We start from the raw sequence: 23,268 nt of genomic DNA, 5'->3' as shown, positions 1-23,268 counted from the left end.
ACGATCTAGGACACCTATGAATCCATTCAGCTAGTATAGACCAAGATCCCAAAATAACTATTTGATGACCAGAAAAATATTATTTAACACTAGGTTAATAATTATATTTGATCAACCACAAAGCTATTGAACACTCAAATTATTCCTTCTCCTGGACCTTGCCTCAGTGACTGAAACTGCATTATGGAGAGGTAGCAGATTTGTTACTGAATCTTCAATCACCAAATCATTAACATCTTCTAGTATTCTAGTAATAAGATACAGACTTCAAAACTGTATCTTATCTGTCTCATACCAGCTATTAAGGTGACCTATACCTGATCTACAGGGCACTCACAAATCCAGCTCTGATGGAGCTGCTACACATCTACAAGTCAAAGAGCATGAAGATCACCTGATCCAGGGATCTAAACTTAGGCAGTAGCTCAAACAAAACATGCTGTAGAGACACATATGTGTCTCAGAGATTGCCGCTTCCTAGCAACAGGCTTCCTATTCATAATAAACAGAGCCCTTCTCTTGCCTTCTTCAAATGTTTGGATCAATGCATGGGGAATAGCAAATTCATACCTGCGATAGCGTCTATGTCCCTTATGAATAGGGGCAATCTGTAAGATACTCAAGGCATAGGCACAAATCCATGCCATCATTGTGCCCCTAGGGGCCATATATTAAGTAAAATTGGGTTATATTGGCTAAGCTTGTGAGGGCTCTTACACTAGTAATCTCCTATGATTGTATGAAAACTATTAATATTTTGTTTATTTCAGAAGTTGGACTGAGTCTTCAATGTTTATCCTTTTTGATATGGAATTTTTGTTGGGGATAGTGTCTGTTGAGTGTTTAACTTTCATCATCTGAGTGAGATAAGGATGATGATGATGATGATGATGATGATGATGATGATAATAATATAATGGTAATAATAAGGAATTCACAAAACAATCAGATGAAAAGCTACCTTGAAATGTGAGGAGTTAATGCTAGGAAACACAATGACTAAAACACAAAACTACTAACCATATGTAGAGGAGGCTACTGTCTACCTTATGATTAGGTTAACTAGATAAGTTAAAGAAGTCAGTTTCTTGTAAAACATTTTAAATCTGGGTTCAGCTGATGGAACAATGCAGACTTTTAATTTATCTTGACAGTTTATTAAGTCTATTAATATTGAGACTTCTTTGCATGTGTATTAATGTCATTCTGTACCTCTAGGTGAATATTTGTCATAAATCACCTTTATAGAGACTTAAACAAATAATCTGTTCCTGTTGATGTAACTATGATTGAGAAACATAGTCTTTACTTCAAATTATAAGAGTAATATCAGATGACAATTCACTACAGTGTAAATGATGTCAAAGTAAAATATAACAATTAGCATTAGCTTCCAGTGTGTTGGAGAATCTCCTCTTACTGGCATCTGGATAACTTCATTAGTGATCATGTCCATGTTAGTCATGCCTAGAACGGATTTCTCTGTCATAACAGATAAGGGTAAGTATCTGTGTTTTCTAAGGAAAGTAGGGAAAATGACATTAAGTCTGTCAGCACATGCTTATACCCATCATAACTGCCAAAGTTAAGAAAAACTACTGTCTTATTTGTCAGGAGGCTGCTCCCCTTATGTTGCAGGCACACTTTGTCATAAGCATTTTGTCCACGAATCCCACCTGGGCACAATGATCACACCAAACAATTCCCACATCACCATTTTATTATTTGACAGGTCAACAATCTGATTCTCCTGCATTTCTTTATAGACAGAACTGAAACTGATACATGTAATTACAGATCCAACAATACCAAAACATAAATATTGATAAACAATGCAGGTTCAAAAAAGGGTAATGGTGGTGTTCCTATACCACTCAGCTTCCTAAACAGCATCTCTGATTGTTCACTCAAGCTATATCTACCAAATCCCAAGGAGTAGCATACAACATCACACTCCTAACACTGACAAGATTGTTAATGCCAAAGAAAAAAAAGACAGGGAAACACCAGACTGTAACTGCCCACCTGTCTTTTTCTCCTAACTCAACCTAATCAAACCTACTAACCTTAAGCCTTTGAAAATTGCCTAAGTTAGTTCTGTAAAAAATAAAGCCATGTAAAAACTGAATAAATTGAAACTAGAATCACATAGATTTGTTTTTCCCCTCTAAAGAAAACTTGGTCTCCTCCCACAAAGTCCCATCATTCAAACACCAGCAAGCCTAAGGAAAAAGGTGTTGTGGCAACCCTGTGATTAATGAATCTCAGAACTTCAATGGTTGAAGACTTAATCACTCCCCTCCAAGCAAGCCTGGGAGCAACAACTGAAAAACAATGACACTCCCTGGAATCCTATCTTGCAAGCCTTACAAATCACTAATAATCCACAAAAAAGCCTGCACTTTAGAATTGTGAATATATCATTATCTTCAAGTTGAACAGTAATAACTTTAACAGAATGAGCTGATATCCAAAGTTTGTCTATCAGAGGTAAAATGTGGTGCCACTTCTTACCTCTACCTCCTCTACAAATATCCCAGTTATTTGAATCGAGGTATGAAAAGTTTCCTCCAAGTCATACTGATGTTCTTTTAGCAGCCCAAAATACACAAGAATGACCAGTAAGAAAAATCCTCCTGTGCCCTTTAGACAAATGTGTAAACAGCATACTGAAACATCTAAACAATTAATAACAATACCCATTTTCATTAAACAAATTTCAATAAATAATCCACTATACACAATAGCTATATTGTATAATTAATAAAATCTTTAGATGCCCATCTACCTTTTATTTTCATAATGTCAATGGAGCTGTCCACAGCCAGCAAATTGGAAGCCTTCCAGTCCAGAACAAGTGAGAGGAATACTTAGCCTCTATTACGTCCTGGCACCTCAATATTTTCTAGAAACCAGATCAAACTGCCTAGAATGAATCAGTCTACCATTCAAGAATCTTAAAGATAAACCATTCTGGTAAATTCAGAAAACTTTCTCTAAGTCAGTAGACACCTTACTAGACATAAAAGTGTCTTTTTGCTTCTTTAAAAACACCTGCTAACCATTCTCAACTTGATCGGTTTTGGATTTAACTAACTAGATCATGACTGCTTCATGTGTAATGGATTATTCTGACCAAGTAAATGCCCCCAACAACTCATTAATATTGAATGCCCCTTCATACAGAAAACCATTCAATGTGGCCAGCCAAATATACAACCCAAAGATGAATCACATCACATACAAACCTTTCAGCATGATCCTTAGCAACTGCTTAGCAGTATGCAGCCTACCACCCACCACTACTCCTCCCACTCTCTTCCAACCTCTCAACATTCTCCCAATTAATTGGCCCAGCCAACAAACATGCTTAACTGCACACTCAGTGCCAATAAATGAACCCTGACTGAATAAATAGAAGCATCTACCTGCCACCAGCTTTCCAAGTGATGTCACTAACCTTTCTGACAAAACTCTTTTCTTAACTGATAATTCACCTACAAAAACACCAAATGACTACATGAACTGAATGTTTTCTTTGTGGACTTAGCTGATGAATACCAAAATAATCTCCTCACTATAGCTTTACATTTTCCCAATCTTCCTTTAGTAAATTTGCTAGAACCTCCACTAAACTTAGGGCTACTGCCCAAAATCTGAAAAGCTAAAAATGAGATAACTATCAGCAAGCATACATGCTTAGCAGAGAACAATAAAATAACATGCAGAGAATGCAACACCAACTTCTTCAACAACATATGAGCCAAAACAGATTTTGCAGACCTTTTCAACAAAATGTACCCAACTGTATCATCTGAATGAAAAGTAACCCTTTTATCGCTCCATCCCATATGCCAGGCTGCTAGTCTCCCAAATAGGTTTAAACCCCAAGAATGTGGTATTCTTCATCCAATTTAAAGGCCTTTTTTGGCCAAACTGATACATACCACTTAAACCTAAAAATGTACCCATCCTGATACTTTCTGCATCAGTATAAGACTGTCAAATGTCTGAAGAAATTCAATGCTCCTGCAACATATCAACCCGATAAAGTGCACCAAAAACGGATTTCATATTACTAAATCCTGTTTGACTTCTAGACACCCTGACTCGGTGGTACTTTTTCCTACTGCCTCTCAACAGATCAGACAGAGAACTGTTAAATAGCCCACTGGAACTAGCTAATGTACATGTAAAATGCTCTAGCCCAAGTAACTCCATCACATCCTTGAGCCTTGCTTTCTCTTTCCCTAACATGCTTACCATGGGAAATAGGAAATACACCCCGGGGATCACTTCTGTGTCTCTGCTGGACAGTGGCACAGGAAAATAACTTTCTTGGGTGGCGTAAGCTATGGTACCTTGCTGGCTAGGTTTACGCAGGCCCTGGGGCAGATAGCCTAGTACCTACCTTTGAACCTAACCTATGAACCATCATAGTCTGCAGTTATACAGTGTGCCTCCTGCAAATGAAATAGTCCAATGATCATGTCTGCATTTAAACCAAAAATATCAACACCTTAGGTGGACCCTCCTTTGTAACCTTCATTAACAGCATTCTCAAGCCATTACACAACTACAGAAAGCTCTACATACCAACTTAGATCCCCTCGCATCCTTCACCAATCAACAAAAAAATCGTCTAGGAAATGTACTACCATTGGACCAATCACAACCTACTTCTACATCCATTACAATGCTGAACTAAAGTTCTCAAGGGTTATTCATGCTACTGTGCAACTATTGGGCATGGGCTTATCAAAGTAAAACTTACTACCTAGATTAATCTTAAACATGGGTCATTCTTCTTTCCTGATAGGTAGTAAAAAAAAACTTGATGTCTGGTTTAAACTAGTCCACAAGAAAAGAAAAAACGCTGTAAACACGAAAAACTCCCAAAACAGCAAACCAGTCCAGTAACCACCACCACTTCGATAGTAACACAGCTCACAATAAGGCACCTCAAATCCAAAACAGGTTTATTAACGCCACAATAAGTTGCAAAAACACGTTTTCATCGATAAAACGACTTCATCAGATAAAACTATGCAAGATACAGCTCCTTAAATACACACTTGATTAAACATTTTTGATTGAAATGAAGTAATCAAACAATCAAGCAATAAAAGCTGCATATTACATTCTTAAAGCAACAAAACTAATACAAATACATGTAGAATGTTTCCTAAATTAGGATAAAATATTATACCAAAATTGTATTAAACAATATATAAGAAATATATTATAAAAATAGAAATATATATACACATATGTTGTTCCATGCAACAACTAATTAAGCAACTAAATAAATAAATAATAAAATATGATATTATATTGTGTCAAATATTATATATTAATTATTCTAAAAAAATTTTTATACATATATTTTAAAAATAAAAGTGAAATGTACTAAACATCATCCTGATTATATTCGTCCTGCCTTAAGTTTAAGGTAAGGAACTATAGAAATAGAGTCATTGAGACCTGGAAATGTATTGGATTCTAAGAATATCTGCCAAAAAGTCTCTCTATGGGCAAGTTTGGCTTCCCAAGGTCCACCCCGGATGTCCTTAGGGACAGATTCCAATACAAAAAACAGAAACCTAGCTCCCTCACATAAAAGTGAGTGTCTGTATAATGCATTTTTGCTGTTAAATCTGGTCATGTCATATTGATGTTCATATATGCGACGCTTTAACTGTCTTTCGGTTTTACCGATGTAAAAGGCCTGACAGGACTGACAGATAGCCAAATAAACTACCCCAATAGAGAGACAATTGGAGTATTCTAGAGCTTTTATGTCTCTATTTCTACTCTCTAAATATACATGGTCATCATGAATAATGTATTTACAAAGGGTGCAACGACCACATTTATAGGTCCCTTTTCTCTGTCGATGGGATCATGCTATTTGATCATTTTGTTCCAACACCCTCTTAATGTTGAAGCCTCTCCTGAAAACCGTTTTCAAACTTTTGCCCTTAAGGTGGCTCAAATCAGTAAGATCCTGAAATGATCGCCATTCCTTATCTATAATTTTCCTAATGTGACCTGCATTAGCGCTGTAGTCCGTAATGAAGGCAAAATTACTAGGAAATACACCTGCAACATCCCCATGGGGTTGACCATTAACTTCACTAGTAACCCTACCTAGAATAGGACCAAATCTACTAGTTCTGGCTGCCTCCACTTCCTCCCGAACTGATTGAATCATGCCAATAGGGTACCCCCTATCCAAAAACAAGGATGTTAATTTGTCACATTCGCAACCAAATTGTTGGTCATCTGAAGTCATACGGGAAACCCTAACATGTTGTCCTTTTAAAATTCCCCTTTTTTGGAATCTGGGGTGTGAACTTTGATAATGGATATAACTATTAGAAAATGTAGGCTTCCTGTATATACAAGACTTAACCCCGTCACCGTCCTTGGTGAGGGTCACATCCAAATAGTTGACACTGTTGTGTGATATTTGATGAGTAAATTTCAAAAATGTAGTAGAGCTGTTAATATAGGCAATAAAGTCATCTATGCGATGAACAGGCCCAACCCAAAAAATACAAATATCATCCAAGAACCTACAATAATGGTTCCAATAAATAGAAAATTCACTGTTGAAAACAAATTTCTTCTCCCATATAGACAATATAATATCGGCATATATGGGAGCACAATTGGCTCCCATAGAAACACCGGAGATCTGTTGGAAATATTCTCCGGAAAAAAAGAGAAAATTGTTGTGCAAAACCAGGCCCAGAAGTTCAACTACCATGTGAACATCGTTACTGGTAACTCCTGGGCATGCCCATAGAGCCTCTTCCATCCAAAGTAACCCAATATCTGATGGAATAACTGAAAAAAAATCTACCACATCTATGGTAAGGAATATTACTTCAGATTTAAAGAGGTCCATCGTCACACTATGAAGAAAAGCCCACGAGTCCTTAAGAATGTAATCATGTCTCCCCCATAGTTGCTTCAGTTTCCAGTCAAAAAATTTTGAGATGTTGTGTATTTTGGACCCTTGTGCCGCAACTATGGGTCTCAAGGGTGGATCTAAAAGAATTTTATGAATCTTTGGCACACCAAACATGGTGGGTACTCTAGGATCGGAAGTGTCAAGATATGAGAAAATATCCATTTCAATGACCTCCTGGTCTAACAGATCTTTAATGCCCAAATCAATCTTTTTATATGATAGGTTTATCTCATGAATAGATGCCGATGTATATTTAGTATGATCATTTAAAAGATTATACATTTTGGCTTCATACATGTTCTGATCCATCAAAACTATCCCCCCACCCTTGTCTGGTTCCATAACCCTAAGAGAAAAATTGTGACTTAAATCCTGCAGTAAGGAGGTCTCTTCTTGGCTTAAATTAGCTGCATACTTGGCCTTATTAAGTTCCTTTCTAAGTTGTTGCTCAATCCTAGTTTCTAGATTCTTAAGTTGGGGGTGTAGTGGAGTATTGAATATACTGGACTTCCTCAAATGTAAACTGGCAGCACCAGAAATCTCCCCAAACAGATTTTCTAGATTTAATTTGCGTATAAGCAACTTCAAGTCAAGAATGGTATGAACTATACTGCTACATCTACTGGGGACAAATTTGAATCCTTTCATGAATAGCGTAAAACAATTGTCAGTAACAGGAAAATCGCTGTAATTATATATGTGATAGTCATCTTTTGAATACATAAAATAATCACCTATTTTTGTTTCTATAATTTTACCAGTGACTACCAATCCTGTTTCCTGTTCTTTCTCCATCCCCGTGTTTGCCCCCCTATCCCCTGATGTTGTGGAGATAGCACTAAGGGAGGGTGAGCCCCTGCTGGTTGGTACCTCTGTTGACGGATTCGCTCTGACCTTCGGGGTAAAAATCATCCTCATTCCCTCAATTTGTTGCTGGTTTTCAACAAAAACCTCCATGTCATGTCCCTCCTGAACAGGTGGCTCAAGTTCATCCCTGTAAACATTGTACACTGCTGGGTTGACAAATGTATTACGTCTATGAAAAGGTGGGTTTGGGTACTGCCTACCCTCCTGTCACTTTTTAATATCCCTACTAAGCTTCTTATATTTGCGATTTAAAATGGTGACACAGTGCTGATCTACCTCTTTTCTTATATCATAATATCTGTGCTTTTCAACGTCATTGTTGAACATTAAATCAGTAGTAACACTTTTATTAAATTTAAAAATGTCAGCTTTCAAACAACAAATTTCTTTCTCATTTTTCTTTATAATGGCCTTGACAACCTCTAACCCACATTGATCAAAAGCTTTTATCAAGACCATATGTAAATCAGTACCAGGGATAACCTGGTTGGGGTATTTATATACCAGTAAGCCCTTCGGGACTATACTTTTTTTAAGGCATTCTGTTAAGTAAATATTGTCCAGCTCTAATGTTTTGTACCTGAACAAAGCGTTCTCTAATGAACGTAAAGACTCCTTAAATGTACGAGTGTCCTCAGTATTACGAACTCCTTCCTCGCTGAAACGAAAGTTGGGTTTAGAATTAACCCAGTCCTGAAACGAAGATACCGGTGTTCCAGCCCTTCCCTGTACATTCAAAGGAATGTCTGGTAAGTTGTTATGTTCACGAAAAACTGCTGGCGTACGCCGAAAAATCAGTCCCAACAGGTTGCTCAGCAGTTTCCAGTGCATTTACGTGGGTCGAACCATTAGGACTGGAAGACGCAGGTTGAGTTGCCGAAGATTTAGTGACAGCCTTGAGAACCTCACGTTGATCTAAAACCAGGTTGTTAATACCTTGACTCAACGGAGTGAGTAAGTTAATAAGGAGAGTCAATTGACCCGTGAGCTGACGCAAATCGTCTATTTCGGACCTTTTAGGATTGCCATTGCCCATGCCATGGCTATCACCGGAGGTGGAAGAACCCGAACTGGCTTCCATAACAAATCCACAAGAAAAGTAAAAACGCTGTAAACACGAAAAACTCCCAAAACAGCAAACCAGTCCAGTAACCACCACCACTCGATAGTAACACAGCTCACAATAAGGCACCTCAAATCCAAAACAGGTTTATTGACGCCACAATAAGTTGCAAAAACACGTTTTCATCGATAAAACGACTTCATCAGATAAAACTATGCAAGATACAGCTCCTTAAATACACACTTGATTAAACATTTTTGATTGAAATGAAGTAATCAAACAATCAAGCAATAAAAGCTGCATATTACATTCTTAAAGCAACAAAACTAATACAAATACATGTAGAATGTTTCCTAAATTAGGATAAAATATTATACCAAAATTGTATTAAACAATATATAAGAAATATATTATAAAAATAGAAATATATATACACATATGTTGTTCAATGCAACAACTAATTAGGCCAAAAACTAATTAAACTAAAAATATCAACACCTTAGGTGGACTCTCCTTTGTAACCTTCATTAACAGCATTCTCAAGCCATTACACAACTACAGAAAGCTCTAGATACCAACTTAGATCTCCTCGCATCCTTCACCAATCAACAAAAAAAAATAATCTAGGAAGTGTACTACCGTTGGACCAATCACAACCTACTTCTACATCCATTACAATGCTGAACTAAACTTCTCAAGGGTTATTCATGCTACTGTGCAACTATTGGGCATGGGCTTATCAAAGTAAAACTTACTACCTAGATTAATCATAAACATTGGTCATTCTTCTTTTCTGATAGGTAGTAAAAAAAAACTTGATGTCTGGTTTAAACTAGGGTCAACAAGAATACATATCAACTTCACTGTATCATCCAACATTGCGTACTGCACTTGAACATCAGAACTGTCTGTACGATCATTCGCAGATCCTCCCTTGGAAATAAGAAAGGATATATGAGTCAGTTGCTGTGCTTCTTGGAAACCAAGAAAAAGCTGAAACCCATAGAAGGATGGGGAACTTAAATCCTAATATGTTGCCTGCCCTCACTTCCTTATCCAACAACGCCTGCATATTGCCCTTTTACCTCTGAATGATTGCAGATTGTTACAGACATGATCACAACCTTTTGCTGCTTACCTAATGACAGACTGTACAAAGAGCCCATTTTCAGCTTGTAATGCTGCAGCCTAATGATCAAGCTATTCATTCTGATAGGAGAGTTTAGGGGTCAATCTCCTGTCCCCTTACAAAAAGAGAAACACTCCCCTTGTAGACCTAAAGTAGCATCCGCCCTCAAAACTACATTTTCCCTGCCTAAACTCTTCAGCTGGTGTCTTCTGGTCATGATGGCCCCCTGCTGCCTTGGCCTGGCTGTCCAAATCAACATCTGATCCCATTATGTGGACCACTGCAAATCAAGCAGACATTAATAGAACTTGTTGCAGGATAGATTTGTGTCCCAAAGACTCCTCCATCCATGGAATACATTAAATCTCCTTGTCAAACAGAGTACCTCTCTAGCCCTCTTTAAGAGGAACCTAGATGACTGGATGGGAAACAGAAAGTACACCCTTGGGATCCCACCTGTGTCCATGCTGGACAAGGGAAAAGGGTGCTGATTTTGAGGGAACATGGGCAAAATTCTTGGCTAGGCTTATAAGGGCCTCCAGGTAAATAGCCTGGTATCATCCTATGAACCTATGACCCACAAGCTGTGCAATAGCATCTACTTATGTTAAATTCCCAGCAAGCTCTAGCCTTGCTCCCTGCTTCTTCATGACCTACTTTATGAATCCATCAGTGTTACCAATCGTTGTTCCCAGCCAGGTATTTGCAAGCCTGCAATACCAATAAAGTGACCTTAACAAACCTAGAAACTTGAACTACCTGCCTCATCAAATCCTTACAAGCCCATTCACATCAGAATCACTCAGACTCCCATGTAGAAGTAGAACTACAATTTTTACCTGTTGAGGATTGTGATTCTTCTAACAGGGTAACCCATTGCTCTTCCGGCTTCTTTTAGGCTGTTCTCTTCTGCAACTTTGGCCTTTCATTCTCAATTATCACACTAGGGACTGCCTGTTTTCATTGCCCTTTTGACCAGCTCATGGGAGTAGTCTCTTCCTCTTACTAATGTTGGCTGAATATTTCTTAAAAAAAGGCCTCTGCATGTGCTACAATGGCCTTACACTCTTTCATAATTGAGCAGATGATAACTTCCTGAAAAACAGAATAAATAACATCACTAAACTGACTTCTACCAAAATCCCCCCCCCCCCCAATTTCTAGTTATCCCAAACATCATCCATTCTGCCACTTCACTCTGGGTTCATCCCCATCACTATATGTATCTTTTTTTATATTTCTTTCTTTTCTTTGATATCTTTGCCTGGATTTACTTTTTTTTAAATAAGTACTCACTATACATATGTATATATATATATATATATATATATATATATATATATATATATATATATATATATATATATATATATACACATTTACATATATGCACCTAACTCCACTTCCTTTGTATCTCCATGCACCCTCTTTCTTCTTTTATTTTACTTATATCTAGATATTATGTTGTATCTTTCGGCTTTTCCGTTAGAATCGCCACAGCAGAACTCCGGTCCGCTAATGATTGGCAGTAGATTTTTACGTGCTGAGTTGCCAGCCCTGACGCACAACCTTCAACGAAGGTACACCCATTCATGCATGTCTCCACACAGAAGACGCTTTAGTTGAGAATCGAACAGGACAATGTCTTACTGTGAGGCGACAACGCTACCGCAGCAACACCACCGCAGTTATATTAGCCAAAAAATCCACAAAGGATGACCAGGGACCAGAAGTTCACCATAATAATTTTACCAGTTTAGCGCTTTCATCCACAGGTATACAGGACTTCATCAGAACAAAGAGAATAATGAACAGCCACATTATATAATCCCCACATCCCTCTAATTGGATGATGCAGTAACCAATACACAGCCTTGTAACAATCTACACCTTATTGTTCCCAAGTCCATCTCTTACTTTTAAAACATATATAAAGATAAAAATAACACATATGTCTCTTTCTCGCACAATATACTTAAAAACATTACATTAAAAATTACATAAACCAATTCTGTCTATATAAAAAAAAAACATACTTATCGCAATTCAAACCCTGCTTTAAATTTTAAAACACTACTTACAGAACATTGATCATTCAAGCCTGGAAATTCCATGGTATTAACCCTTAGTTGCCATTGCAGTTCCTTGCATTCTAACATCTCATTAAAGGAACCACCCCTAAATGTTTGCTGTACTTGATCAATAACAATGAATTTAATTCCATGTTCCATATTACCCTCGATATGACTAAATAATGCATTATCCCTGTCTTTTTTCTTTATACTATACATATGCTGATATATCTGAGTCCTAAGACAACCTATGGTTTTCCCTATGCAGTATCCTGGACAATTTTAACACTGGGCCAGACATATAACCCCCTTGGTGCTACAGTTATATTTTCTCTTTAAATATATACACTCTTAGTTCTCCAACTCCACCAAATCTTGCTCCACTATGTACTTAGATTGGTTACAATAACCACATGTAGACATTTTTCCAGCCACTAGGGACCACTTTCGCTCTCCACCATGTTTTTAATACAAAATCTCTTTCCTATACCACTCTAGGGACATTACCTACTGTGTTAACCCAGTCCTTATTAATTTAGAAGACACACCAGCTTTTTCAACAATATGCTTACCACCATAAAAATCATTGTTGAATGTTAAAATCAATGTTCTATTGATCTTTTGTTCTGTGTCTTCATGGTTCCCCTCCACAATGGGGCTAACTACTTCTTTCTTCCCTAACAAAGGGACAAAGTACCCATTTCTTCTTTTAAGCTCTTCTTCTTTCGGCTGCTCCCGTTAGGGGTCGCCACAGCAGATCAACTGTTTCCATTTCTTCCTGTCCTCTGCATCTTGCTCTGTCACACCAACCACCTGCAAGTCCTCTCTCACCACGTCCATAAACCTTATCTTAGGCCTCCCTGTTTTCCTGTTACTTGGCAGCTTCATCCTTAGCATCTTTTTCCCAATATACTCTGCATCCCTCCTCAGCACATGTCCAAACCAATGTAATCTTGCCTCTCTGGCTTTGTCTCCAAACCTTCCAACCTGGGCTGATCCTCTAATATACTTATTCCTAATCCTGTCCATCCTCGTCACACCCAGTGCAAATCTTAACATCTTCAACTCTGCCACATCAAGCTCTGACTCCTGCCTTTTTGTCAATGCCACTGTCTCCAACCCATATAACATAGCTGATCTCACTACCCTCTTGTAGACCTTCCCTTTCACTCTTACTGGTACTCGTCTGTCACAAATCACTCCTGATCTCCACCCACTCCATCCTGCCTGTACTCTCTTCTTCACCTCTCTTCTACACCCACCATTACTCTGAACTGTTGATCCCAAGTACTTAAACTCATCCACCTTTGCCACCTCTACTCCCCGCATCCTCACCATTCCTCTATCCTCCCTCTCATTCACACACATATATTCTGTCTTAGTCCTGCTGACCTTCATTCCTCTTCTCTCTAGAGCAAATCTTCACCTCTCCAGGGTCTCCTCCACCTGTTCCCTACTCTCACTACAGATCACAATGTCATCTGCAAACATCATAGTCCACGGGGACTCCTGTCTGATCTCGTCTGTCAACCTGTCCATCACCATTGCAAATAAGAAAGGGCTCAGAGCTGATACTTGATGTAATCCCACCTCCACCTTAAATGCATCCATCACTCCCACCACAGACCTCACCGCTGTCACACTACTCCTGTACATAAACTGTACCACTCTTACATACTTCTCTGACACTCCTGACTTCCTCATACAATACCACAACTCCTCTCTAGGCACCCTGTCATATGCTTTCTCTAAATCCACAAAGACACAATTCAACTCCTTCTGACCTTCTCTGTACTTCCCCAACACTCTCAGAGCAAACATCGTATCTGTAGTGCTCTTTCCTGGCATGAAACCATAATGCTGATCACTAATCATCACCACCCTTCTTAACCTAGCTTCCACTACTCTTTCCCATAACTTTTATGCTGTGACTGATCAGTTTAATCCCTATGTAGTTACTACAGCTCTATACATCACCCTTATTCTTAAAATCGGTAAAAACACTTTTCTCCATTTTCAGGTCCTTTTTCCTTTTTTTAAACAACTTTAAAACCCCCCCCCTTTTATAAAAACCTTTCCCTTTAGGCCCACCCCTTTTTCTCTTTGCATCCACCTTATTCCCCCCTTTTATGCCTTTTGTTTTTTTTTTTTTTTTTTTTTTTTTTTTTTTTTTTTAACCCCCTTTTCATTTTTTCCCCCCTTTTTTTTTAAAAACCCCAAACCCCACCTTTCTTCTTTAGCCCCCCAATTTTTTCCTTTTTTTTCTCTGTATTTTTAACCCCCGTTTTTCCCGTACCCTTTTTCCCCCCCCCCCCCTTTTTTTTTCCAACCACCAAAAAGGTCTCCTTTGTAACCTTCATTAACAGCATTCTCAAGCCATTACACAACTACAGAAAGCTCTACATACCAACTTAGATCCCCTCGCATCCTTCACCAATCAACAAAAAAATCGTCTAGGAAATGTACTACCATTGGACCAATCACAACCTACTTCTACATCCATTACAATGCTGAACTAAAGTTCTCAAGGGTTATTCATGCTACTGTGCAACTATTGGGCATGGGCTTATCAAAGTAAAACTTACTACCTAGATTAATCTTAAACATGGGTCATTCTTCTTTCCTGATAGGTAGTAAAAAAAAACTTGATGTCTGGTTTAAACTAGTCCACAAGAAAAGAAAAAATGCTGTAAACACGAAAAACTCCCAAAACAGCAAACCAGTCCAGTAACCACCACCACTCGATAGTAACACAGCTCACAATAAGGCACCTCAAATCCAAAACAGGTTTATTAGCATACAATAAGTTGCAAAAACACGTTTTCATCGATAAAACGACTTCATCAGATAAAACTATGCAAGATACAGCTCCTTAAATACACACTTGATTAACATTTTTGATTGAAATGAAGTAATCAAAAAATCAAGCAATAAAAGCTGCATATTACATTCTTAAAGCAACAAAACTAATACAAATATATCTAGAATGTTTCCTAAATTAGGATAAAATATTATACCAAAATTGTGTTAAACAATATATAAGAAATATGTTATAAAAATAGAAATATATATACACATATGTTGTTCCGTGCAACAACTAATTAAGCAACTAAATAAATAAATAATAAAATATGATGTTATATTGTGTCAAATATTGTATATTAATTATTCTAAAATTTTTTTATATATATATTTTAAAAATAAAAATAAAAATAAAAGTGAAATGTACTAAACATCATCCTAATTATATTCGTCCTGCCTTAAGTTTAAGGTAAGGAACTATAGAAATAGAGTCATTGAGACCTGGAAATGTATTGGATTCTAAGAATATCTGCCAAAAAGTCTCTCTATGGGCAAGTTTGGCTTCCCAAGGTCCACCCCGGATGTCCTTAGGGACAGATTCCAATACAAAAACAGAAACCCAGCTCCCTCACATAAAAGTGAGTGTCTGTATAATGCATTTTTGCTGTTAAATCTGGTCATGTCATATTGATGTTCATATATCGGCGCTTTTAACTGTCTTTCGGTTTTACCGATGTAAAAGGCCTGACAGGACTGACAGATAGCCAAATAAACTACCCCAATAGAGAGACAATTGGAGTATTCTAGAGCTTTTATGTCTCTATTTCTACTCTCTAAATATACATGGTCATCATGAATAATGTATTTACAAAGGGTGCAACGACCACATTTATAGGTCCCTTTTCTCTGTCGATGGGATCATGCTATTTGATCATTTTGTTCCAACACCCTCTTAATGTTGAAGCCTCTCCTGAAAACCGTTTTCAAACTTTTGCCCTTAAGGTGGCTCAAATCAGTAAGATCCTGAAATGATCGCCATTCCTTATCTATAATTTTCCTAATGTGACCTGCATTAGCTGTAGTCCGTAAAGAAGGCAAAATTACTAGGAAATACACCTGCAACATCCCCATGGGGTTGACCATTAACTTCACTAGTAACCCTACCTAGAATAGGACCAAATCTACTAGTTCTGGCTGCCTCCACTTCCTCCCGAACTGATTGAATCATGCCAATAGGGTACCCCGTATCCAAAAACAAGGATGGTAATTTGTCACATTCGCAACCAAATTGTTTGTCATCTGAAGTCATACGGGAAACCCTAACATGTTGTCCTTTTAAAATTCCCTTTTTGGAATCTGGGGTGTGAACTTTGATAATGGATATAACTATTAGAAAATGTAGGCTTCCTGTATATACAAGACTTAACCCCGTCACCGTCCTTGGTGAGGGTCACATCCAAATAGTTGACACTGTTGTGTGATATTTGATGAGTAAATTTCAAAAATGTAGTAGAGCTGTTAATATAGGCAATAAAGTCATCTATGCGATGAACAGGCCCAACCCAAAAAATACAAATATCATCCAAGAACCTACAATAATGGTTCCAATAAATAGAAAATTCACTGTTGAAAACAAATTTCTTCTCCCATATAGACAATATAATATCGGCATATATGGGAGCACAATTCAACTCCCATAGAAACACCGGAGATCTGTTGGAAATATTCTCCGGAAAAAAAGAGAAAATTGTTGTGCAAAACCAGGCCCAGAAGTTCAACTACCATGTGAACATCGTTACTGGTAACTCCTGGGCATGCCCATAGAGCCTCTTCCATCCAAAGTAACCCAATATCTGATGGAATAACTGAAAAAAAATCTACCACATCTATGGTAAGGAATATTACTTCAGATTTAAAGAGGTCCATCGTCACACTATGAAGAAAAGCCCACGAGTCCTTAAGAATGTAATCATGTCTCCCCCATAGTTGCTTCAGTTTCCAGTCAAAAAATTTTGAGATGTTGTGTATTTTGGACCCTTGTGCCGCAACTATGGGTCTCAAGGGTGGATCTAAAAGAATTTTATGAATCTTTGGCACACCAAACATGGTGGGTACTCTAGGATCGGAAGTGTCAAGATATGAGAAAATATCCATTTCAATGACCTCCTGGTCTAACAGATCTTTAATGCCCAAATCAATCTTTTTATATGATAGGTTTATCTCATGAATAGATGCCGATGTATATTTAGTATGATCATTTAAAAGATTATACATTTTGGCTTCATACATGTTCTGATCCATCAAAACTATCCCCCCACCCTTGTCTGGTTCCATAACCCTAAGAGAAAAATTGTGACTTAAATCCTGCAGTAAGGAGGTCTCTTCTTGGCTTAAATTAGCTGCATACTTGGCCTTATTAAGTTCCTTTCTAAGTTGTTGCTCAATCCTAGTTTCTAGATTCTTAAGTTGGGGGTGTAGTGGAGTATTGAATATACTGGACTTCCTCAAATGTAAACTGGCAGCACCAGAAATCTCCCCAAACAGATTTTCTAGATTTAATTTGCGTATAAGCAACTTCAAGTCAAGAATGGTATGAACTATACTGCTACATCTACTGGGGACAAATTTGAATCCTTTCATGAATAGCGTAAAACAATTGTCAGTAACAGGAAAATCGCTGTAATTATATATGTGATAGTCATCTTTTGAATACATAAAATAATCACCTATTTTTGTTTCTATAATTTTACCAGTGACTACCAATCCTGTTTCCTGTTCTTTCTCCATCCCCGTGTTTGCCCCCCTATCCCCTGATGTTGTGGAGATAGCACTAAGGGAGGGTGAGCCCCTGCTGGTTGGTACCTCTGTTGACGGATTCGCTCTGACCTTCGGGGTAAAAAATCATCCTCATTCCCCTCAATTTGTTGCTGGTTTTCAACAAAAACCTCCATGTCATGTCCCTCCTGAACAGGTGGCTCAAGTTCATCCCTGTAAACATTGTACACTGCTGGGTTGACAAATGTATTACGTCTATGAAAAGGTGGGTTTGGGTACTGCCTACCCTCCTGTCACTTTTTAATATCCCTACTAAGCTTCTTATATTTGCGATTTAAAATGGTGACACAGTGCTGATCTACCTCTTTTCTTATATCATAATATCTGTGCTTTTCAACGTCATTGTTGAACATTAAATCAGTAGTAACACTTTTATTAAATTTAAAAATGTCAGCTTTCAAACAACAAATTTCTTTCTCATTTTTCTTTATAATGGCCTTGACAACCTCTAACCCACATTGATCAAAAGCTTTTATCAAGACCATATGTAAATCAGTACCAGGGATAACCTGGTTGGGGTATTTATATACCAGTAAGCCCTTCGGGACTATACTTTTTTTAAGGCATTCTGTTAAGTAAATATTGTCCAGCTCTAATGTTTTGTACCTGAACAAAGCGTTCTCTAATGAACGTAAAGACTCCTTAAATGTACGAGTGTCCTCAGTATTACGAACTCCTTCCTCGCTGAAACGAAAGTTGGGTTTAGAATTAACCCAGTCCTGAAACGAAGATACCGGTGTTCCAGCCCTTCCCTGTACATTCAAAGGAATGTCTGGTAAGTTGTTATGTTCACGAAAAACTGCTGGCGTACGCCGAAAAATCAGTCCCAACAGGTTGCTCAGCAGTTTCCAGTGCATTTACGTGGGTCGAACCATTAGGACTGGAAGACGCAGGTTGAGTTGCCGAAGATTTAGTGACAGCCTTGAGAACCTCACGTTGATCTAAAACCAGGTTGTTAATACCTTGACTCAACGGAGTGAGTAAGTTAATAAGGAGAGTCAATTGACCCGTGAGCTGACGCAAATCGTCTATTTCGGACCTTTTAGGATTGCCATTGCCCATGCCATGGCTATCACCGGAGGTGGAAGAACCCGAACTGGCTTCCATAACAAATCCACAAGAAAAGTAAAAACGCTGTAAACACGAAAAACTCCCAAAACAGCAAACCAGTCCAGTAACCACCACCACTCGATAGTAACACAGCTCACAATAAGGCACCTCAAATCCAAAACAGGTTTATTGACGCCACAATAAGTTGCAAAAACACGTTTTCATCGATAAAACGACTTCATCAGATAAAACTATGCAAGATACAGCTCCTTAAATACACACTTGATTAAACATTTTTGATTGAAATGAAGTAATCAAACAATCAAGCAATAAAAGCTGCATATTACATTCTTAAAGCAACAAAACTAATACAAATACATGTAGAATGTTTCCTAAATTAGGATAAAATATTATACCAAAATTGTATTAAACAATATATAAGAAATATATTATAAAAATAGAAATATATATACACATATGTTGTTCAATGCAACAACTAATTAGGCCAAAAACTAATTAAACTAAAAATATCAACACCTTAGGTGGACTCTCCTTTGTAACCTTCATTAACAGCATTCTCAAGCCATTACACAACTACAGAAAGCTCTACATACCAACTTAGATCCCCTTGCATCCTTCACCAATCAACAAAAAAAATAATCTAGGAAGTGTACTACCGTTGGACCAATCACAACCTACTTCTACATCCATTACAATGCTGAACTAAAGTTCTCAAGGGTTATTCATGCTACTGTGCAACTATTGGGCATGGGCTTATCAAAGTAAAACTTACTACCTAGATTAATCATAAACATTGGTCATTCTTCTTTTCTGATAGGTAGTAAAAAAAAACTTGATGTCTGCTTTAAACCAGGGGTCAACAAGAGCACATATCAACTTCACTGTATCTTCCAACTTTGTGTACTGCACTTGAACATCAGAACTGTCTGTACGATCATTCGCAGAACCTCCCTTGGAAATAAGAAAGGATATATGAGTCAGTTGCTGTGCTTCTTGGAAACCAAGAAAAAGCTGAAACCCATAGAAGGATGGGGAACTTAAATCCTAATATACTGCCTGCCCTCACTTCCTTATCCAACAAAGCCTGCATATTGCCCTTTTACCTCTGAATGATTGCAGATTGTTACAGACATAATCACAACCTTTTGCTGCTTACCTAATGGAAGACTCCACATAGAGCCCTTTTTCAGCTTGTAATGCTGCAGCCTAATGATCAAGCTATTAATTCTGATAGGAGAGTTTAGGGGTCAATCTCCTGTCCCCTTACAAAAAGAGAAACACTCCCCTTGTAGCCCTAAAGTAGCATCCTCCCTCAAAACTACATTTTCCCTGCCTAAACTTTTCAGCTGGTGTCTTCTGGTCATGATGGCCCCCTGCTGCCTTGGCCTGGCTGTCCAAATCAACATCTGATCCCATTATGTGGACCACTGCAAATCAAGCAGACATTAATAGAACTTGTTGCAGGATAGATTTGTGTCCCAAAGACTCCTCCATCCATGGAATATATTCAATCTCCTTGTCAAACAGAGTACCTCTCTAGCCCTCTTTAAGAGGAACCTAGATGACTGGATGCAAAACAGAAAGTACACCCTTGGGATCCCACCTGTGTCCATGCTGGACAAGGGAAAAAGGTGCTGATTTTGAGGGAACATGGGCAAAATTCTTGGCTAGGCTTATAAGGGCCTCCAGGTAAATAGCCTGGCATCATCCTATGAACCTATGACCCACAAGCTGTGCAATAGCATCTACTTATGTTAAATTCCCAGCAAGCTCTAGCCTTGCTCCCTGCTTCTTCATGACCTACTTTATGAATCCATCAGTGTTACCAATCGTTGTTCCCAGCCAGGTATTTGCAAGCCTGCAATACCAATAAAGTGACCTTAACAAACCTAGAAACTTGAACTACCTGCCTCATCAAATCCTTACAAGCCCATTCACATCAGAATCGCTCAGACTCCCATGTAGAAGTAGAAATACAATTTTTACCTGTTGAGGATTGTGATTCTTCTAACAGGGTAACCCATTTCTCTTCCGGCTTCTTTTAGGCTGTTCTCTTCTGCAACTTTGGCCTTTCATTCTCAATTATCACACTAGGGACTGCCTGTTTTCATTGCCCTTTTGACCAGCTCATGGGAGTAGTCTCTTCCTCTTACTAATGTTGGCTGAATATTTCTTAAAAAAGGCCTCTGCCTGTGCTACAATGGCCTTACACTCTTTCATAATTGAGCAGATGATAACTTCCTGGAAAACAGAATAAATAACATCACTAAACTGACTTCTACCAAAATTTCCACCCCCCCCAATTTCTAGTTATCCCAAACATCATCCATTCTGCCACTTCACTCTGGGTTCATCCCCATCACTATATGTATCTTCTTTTATATTTCTTTCTTTTCTTTGATATCTTTGCCTGGATTTACTTTTTTTACATAAGTACTCACTATACATATGTATATATATATATATATATATATATATATATATATATATATATATATATATATATATATATATATATATATACACATTTATATATATGCACCTAACTCCACTTCCTTTGTATCTCCATGCACCCTCTTTCTTCTTTTATTTTACTTATATCTAGATATTATGTTGTATCTTTCGGCTTTTCCCGTTAGGGGTCGCCACAGCAGAACTCCGGTCCGCTAATGATTGGCAGTAGATTTTTACGTACCGAGTTGCCAGCCCTGATGCACAACCTTCAACGAAGGTACACCCATTCATGCATGTCTCCACACAGAAGACGCTTTAGTTGAGAATCGAACAGGACAACGTCTTACTGTGAGGCGACAACGCTACCGCAGCACCACCACCGCAGTTATATTAGCCAAAAAATCCACAAAGTAGGACCAGGGACCAGAAGTTCACCATAATAATTTTACCAGTTTAGCGCTTTCATCCACAGGTATACAGGACTTCATCAGAACAAAGAGAATAATGAACAGCCACATTATATAATCCCCACATCCCTCTAATTGGATGATGCAGTAACCAATACACAGCCTTGTAACAATCTACACCTTATTGTTCCCAAGTCCATCTCTTACTTTTAAAACATATATAAAGATAAAAATAACACATATGTCTCTTTCTCTCACAATATACTTAAAAACATTACATTAAAAATTACATAAACCAATTCTGTCTATATAAAAAAAAAACATACTTATCGCAATTCAAACCCTGCTTTAAATTTTAAAACACTACTTACAGAACATTGATCATTCAAGCCTGGAAATTCCATGGTATTAACACTTAGTTGCCATTGCAGTTCCTTGCATTCTAACATCTCATTAAAGGAATCACCCCTAAATGTTTGCTGTACTTGATCAATAACAATGAATTTAATTCCATGTTCCATATTACCCTCGATATGACTAAATAATGCATTATCCCTGTCTTTTTTCTTTATACTATACATATGCTGATATATCTGAGTCCTAAGACAACCTATGGTTTTCCCTATGCAGTATCCTGGAAAATTTTAACACTGGGCCAGACATATAACCCCCTTGGTGCTACAGTTATATTTCCTCTTTAAATATATACACTCTTAGATCTCCAACTCCACCAAATCTTGCTCCACTATGTACTTAGATTGGTTACAATAACCACATGTAGACATTTTTCCAGCCACTAGGGGACCACTTTCGCTCTCCACCATGTTTTTAATACAAAAATCTCTTTCCTATACCACTCTAGGGACATTACCTACTGTGTTAACCCAGTCCTTATTAATTTAGAAGACAGACCAGCTTTTTCAACAATATGCTTACCACCATAAAAATCATTGTTGAATGTTAAAATCAATGTTCTATTGATCTTTTGTTCTGTGTCTTCATGGTTCCCCTCCACAATGGGGCTAACTACTTCTTTCTTCCCTAACAAAGGGACAAAGTACCCATTTCTTCTTTTAAGCTCTTCTTCTTTCGGCTGCTCCCGTTAGGGGTCGCCACAGCAGATCAACTGTTTCCATTTCTTCCTGTCCTCTGCATCTTGCTCTGTCACACCAACCACCTGCAAGTCCTCTCTCACCACGTCCATAAACCTTATCTTAGGCCTCCCTGTTTTCCTGTTACTTGGCAGCTTCATCCTTAGCATCTTTTTCCCAATATACTCTGCATCCCTCCTCAGCACATGTCCAAACCAATGTAATCTTGCCTCTCTGGCTTTGTCTCCAAACCTTCCAACCTGGGCTGATCCTCTAATATACTTATTCCTAATCCTGTCCATCCTCGTCACACCCAGTGCAAATCTTAACATCTTCAACTCTGCCACATCAAGCTCTGACTCCTGCCTTTTTGTCAATGCCACTGTCTCCAACCCATATAACATAGCTGATCTCACTACCCTCTTGTAGACCTTCCCTTTCACTCTTACTGGTACTCGTCTGTCACAAATCACTCCTGACACTCTTCTCCACCCACTC

The sequence above is a fragment of the Protopterus annectens genome, chromosome 8.part0 (assembly GCF_019279795.1).
Source record: "Protopterus annectens isolate FY-2018-M chromosome 8.part0, PAN1.0, whole genome shotgun sequence".
Taxonomy (NCBI): Eukaryota; Metazoa; Chordata; order Ceratodontiformes; family Protopteridae; genus Protopterus; species Protopterus annectens.
Note: the sequence above shows the minus strand (reverse complement) of the source record.